Consider the following 5,549-nt stretch of genomic DNA (forward strand, 5'->3'; position numbering starts at 1 on the left):
GTCTCTTACTTGTTATACCCTTTCTCGTTCTCATGACATTGTGGCTCCTTAGATACAATTCACTCCTATTTATCCAATAGCGATGAAGTATCATCTCATCCTTTGCTTACTGTATTCGCTACGTCTTTCCTTCGTTTATAATAGCTCAATTAATGCTGTTCCACTCTGATAATCTTTCTGACGTATCTCTAGAACTTTCCACTTCTCTATTCATCTTACTAAATCTTAAGGGTACATGAGTCCCTTCATTATACTTTCTTTCATCTTATCCATTATTCTTATATTTACTGACACGTATACCTATACGTGTGCTTTTGTCCTTATACTAGAGTTTCATAACTTAACTCTTCTCTTTTCTGTTAACACAACTTATAACTCTTAATGCTGATATTAGTGACTTCACCCAATATCAGTCAATTAGCATCACTTATCTTTTGAACTATCTACTTTTAAACTTTCATGTCTTACAAGATTATCTTCTTCGTCGTTTCGTATTCCTTCTCCTTCTACTTTTATATCTTCAAACACTGATATTGATAAGGTTATATATCCTTAAAACATCACTTGATGTTCATCATTCATATTATCGTCTTTTATACTTTTAATTTCTCTCCTCCGATATGACTCACGATCGCAGTATTGCTTATCTCAACATAATGATATTCATTATATTCTTCATTCTTGCATTTTCGTTGTATTTCTTTCGTTTAATATGACTCTCTGTCATTTCATCCTTTACTTTATCATAAGGATAATTACTATATCCTTAAATATTGCCAGCGCATTGCATCTTGACTGCGTTCACTCTCCGGCAATAACTCCTCGTTCACATTTCACTGTAGCTCCCTTAACATTATTGCAATTATCATTAACAGGGCTTTATTCTGTTATTGGGATTTGCTTTTAAATTTTATTCTTATTTACTAAGAACATTTTATTATCCGTCGCAGAGTTTCACATCTGGGTTCACTTACTAATAAAAGATTTCAAAACATCTTTTGGCTGGCCAGCTCTTTTAAATCACTTTTCATAAATCGTTTGAAATCATTAGTACAATTGTAGCTCAGAGTGATGACACCTCTCATCACCAAAGAGTTGCTCAAAATCGCATTTTTCTTTATCATTATAAAGATATGATGCATGATCTACATTTCGAAAATCATTTTCTTATGTATTCCTATCGTGATTATGCAATGTCATATGCGATGTCTGAGCACAATCGTACTTTGAAAAATCTTAAGAATTTTTCATACTTTTCATAAAACATAAGTTTACTCCAGGTTGTACACTCTGCGACTATTAACGGCTTTCTTTATTTTTATTGGGTACATTTCAAATTTTTGTATTGCTGTCACCTTCTGTCATTTTCCTGACTATTCTCCTATCACATCAATTCTTTCTCCATATCTCCGATAACTTAATTTAATTCAACATTTTCTACTGCTGTAATCACCACAACCATTTCTTTAACACTCTGTACCATGTCATGTCCTGTACAAACGCAGGTACCGATGTTTCATATCGATTCCCTGTTGGTAACCCATCTCTTTCTTCACAACTTCTAGAACGTAATACAGGAATTACGTTCGCGATAAATGTATTATTTATCGTTTATTATATTATTGTTTTTGTAAATTATGTTTATATATTCATTTTTTTTAAGCACGTGTTTGTCAATATCGCTTCCTATAGGCCCTACCTATCTGAGGTATTATCCTATAGGTACATTCTACTCGTTATGCTCTATCATGCATGCAGTAAACATATACACAACAATGCAACATATAAACACAAATACTCAAAGCATATTAATCATTTATACCTAAGGGTGCCTGATGTGGAACGCTAGGTTTCCTAATAACTATTCCAGTGTGTCGACCCTTAACTCTTCTACTAGAGTTAACTCCGCTCTATGCACGGAGTGGGGGTTAGTCCTAATACCAGAGGATTGACAAGTATAATCTGGATAGAACGTACATCTGAAAAAGTAGGGTCGAACAGGATTGCCATCCCACTCGTGGTCAGCCTCGATCTTACGGGCCATCATAGTGAGCGTTCCAAAGTGCTCGTAAACATACTTGTATAGCTCATCAAACTCTGGTCCTAATCTCCTGACATATCTACGATTAATTGTTTCATTATCTTTATCTAGATCTGGGACTCCCTCGACCATACGTAAAAAGTCAGTGGAATACAGTCCCACTGGTAGCATTCCTCCAGAAAAGGAGCGCATTTGTCTCCTAACCTGATTCAAAACCCCTTGTGCCTGGCCATTTACTAGCCCTCCATCTTCTCTCAAATTGCGGTACCTCCGCACATTGGACCGGAAATGTTTACTTCGGTACTCCTCGACGTCTGACTTACCTGACAACTCTTCTTCTTCAAAGTCCTCTTCTTAATGAACTTATTCTGATTCTTCCTCACTTTCTTCATTGTACTCCATTTCAAGCAAGTGAGTTCTACCTCTAACCCTAAAAGAACTATCAATTTCTGATACTGACATGAAACCATTCTGATATATCTCAGGTGATCTCCTAGCATCTGAGTGTAATCCATTCTGGTGGACTTCAGATGGTCCGCCTATTTCGTTGTGAAATCCATTTTGACAGATAGGAGGTGCTTCCTCCCATTCCTCTGCAGCATGGGACTGAGCTCCGTTCTGCCCAGACATGCTAAAAAAAACAACTCCAATGCCAGCGACCATCTGAGCCCTCTTTTTCCTTGCTTAACTTCAATATCATCTCGTAAGGCATCACAAACATTAAATTCAAATCAATCTATACGTAATTCGCAAATACGTAATCACTGAATATCCCTTACACAAGTAATAAACACTTAGTTGCCTTATCCGCTCATACACACAAATATTCATCACTTCTCCATTTAACCATCTCGGTTTGCGCGCTTTATGGAACTTACTAATAATGCACACATCAATCAAATGCAAACAACTAAGGTTTGACTCTCTTGCTGCAGTAGTTCCTAGGTTTACTTACTGACAGAGTTTCACAATTCAGACAGACATCCAAAACAAACTAGCAGTGGTAACTGGACCAACTGCTCTCAAACAATCATCAAAACAAACTTGCAGTGGTAACTGGACTAACTGCTCTGATACCACAATTGTCACGACCCAAAATATTAAGCCGCAACCGGCGCTAGGGAACGGGAGTGGTAGCTCCGGAACCCGTAGCAAGCCTTAAATCACTATTAATTTTTCGCAAATAATAAACAAATAGCATAAAGCAACAGAAGCAAGTATACATAACATGTATACACAAACATTTACACTAACTGTTCTGTTATCCTCGCGGGCTCTAGTTACCGTACCTCGTACGAACTGGCCTCGCGGTATTATATACATCAGTTAGTGTATCCAACATATCACTGGCACCTAGTGCCATGCCCCACATATAAAACACGTAGCCTACAAAACACTTAAACTGGACAGCAAGTAATATGTACACTCAATGTGTACTGCTGTCTAGGCTACGACTCTGTCAACGCGGGACCACTACTGCAGCATTCACAGAAGTCAGATACTAAACATATACAACTGACTTTTGGACTTCAAAATTGGCCTCTAGCTAGGTCCACATACTAAGTACCTGAAAACATCAAAGGTGAGGGGTCAGTATTTGGGAAAATACTGAGTGAGATTGCATTTTACTAACGGTATTAATTTAAAAACATAGCATCGCATCTCAAGAAAACAATAATATAAAACATATAAACATGTATTCGATCCGTGTGAAACTAATATCCTAGCATGCGACACATCTCTCGAATAATCATACATCATTCAACCCAATCGTAAATATCAATTGCGAGTCCAACTCGCTGGTGGCCCAGCCACTCGATACGGGGACTTCCAGGCTACACCGTAGCCGAGTTCACTCTGCGTATCGAAATCATAACCCAATCGTAAATATCATATTCATCAACAGCTCCCAGCTGTGTCAAGTCATTTCTCAATGCAAACATACTAGACTGACTCGATACTGGTGATCACACAGCCTATTGACACCCAATAGGTAGCTAGTTTCTTCGGATCGCATACTAGTTCTCGTATATAGAAATTAAGTAAACATATAACATTTCAATCAATTATAGGTAATGCGATGCATATAAACAGTATATATATATCTATATAAAATAACTTTAATATATAATACACGAAAGTAAAGTGCAACTCACTGTGACCGCAATCCAATCACAAATATGGTCGATGAAATGATATGCCCTTGCTATCCCACGTCTACTGACCTCTCTGCTCTGACACGTCTGATAAATAATTAATGTTTAATGATTAGACGTGAATCTCGTATTCCTATACGTATAATGCTTTCATAATTTAAGTATTGGTTTCATTCTTAGTAATCAGAAATTCTTAGTCGTATCCACGACTTATCGAATACTATTCCTTGTATTCGAAAATTACATAATTCCCTTAACGTTTTTTCATAAACATAGCTCGTGTAAAACATCGAGCTAAATCTCACTTTTAAGTTATCGGGATCTTAATTTTTAGTTTTAAAGTTCGATATCCAAAAATGTCAAAACCCTAGGTTAATCGGAACAAAAGTCCATTTTAGTCCCTTCGGAATCGTCGTGCGAGCACGTAGCTCGACCCAGCTGTGCGGTGCACAGCTTGGCTATGCGCGCGCATAGCCTGGGCTATGCGGGCGCATAGCTTGGCTATGCGCGCGCATAGCCTTGGCTATGCGGGCGCATAGCATGGCTATGCGCTCGCATAGCATGGCTATGCGCTCGCATAGCCTCGCCCGGCTATGCGGGCGCATAGCTTGGCTATGCGCTCGCATAGCCTCAGCTATGCGGGCGCATAGCTTCTGCTATGCGGGCGCATAGCTACCGCTATGCACGGCCCCGGAAACGTCGTTTCCGGGCCGTCCGCCGCACCCCGACCTACTACACACGTATACAACATCGTTTTTAACAAAACCCGCACTCTCGTTTCTTCAAAAACGTCAAATTCGATATCTAATCATTATTTTCTTAAATCAGCCCATATATATCGAATTTTAACCAAAATTCTTAAAGATTTACCTTGAAACGAAGCTTAGGATCGATAGAGGATTCGATTCTGAAGAAATCGCCGCGAAAATCACTTGAATCGGACGTCGAACGGCGAAACGGCGGCGAAACGACGGTATCGTCGAAAGTTTCTCAATTTCTCTCGAAGTCTCTCAGCTCTCTGATTCAATTTCTTTCTTTCTTATATCATTTGGCTAAAGTGCCATTTTAGTCCTTGTCCTTTTTGTTTCTTACCATTTATTCTTTAAACTTTTCTTTTATACGATTTAGTCCATAACTAAATCGATAAATCCTTTTATTATGACTTATACGTATTATTTATATCCAATAAATAATACGAAACTCGATATTAACACTTTCCCGTCAAAATCCAATATTTTCATTTCCGACACAAAGTGGGTAAATTACCACTTTGATCCCTGTACTTTATTTTGGACTTTTCTTGACATTTTTCCTTTCAATTCCAATTCTAAATTTAGAATTGAAATATAACC

This window comes from Mercurialis annua, linkage group LG5 (genome assembly GCF_937616625.2).
Source record: "Mercurialis annua linkage group LG5, ddMerAnnu1.2, whole genome shotgun sequence".
Lineage (NCBI taxonomy): Eukaryota > Viridiplantae > Streptophyta > Magnoliopsida > Malpighiales > Euphorbiaceae > Mercurialis > Mercurialis annua.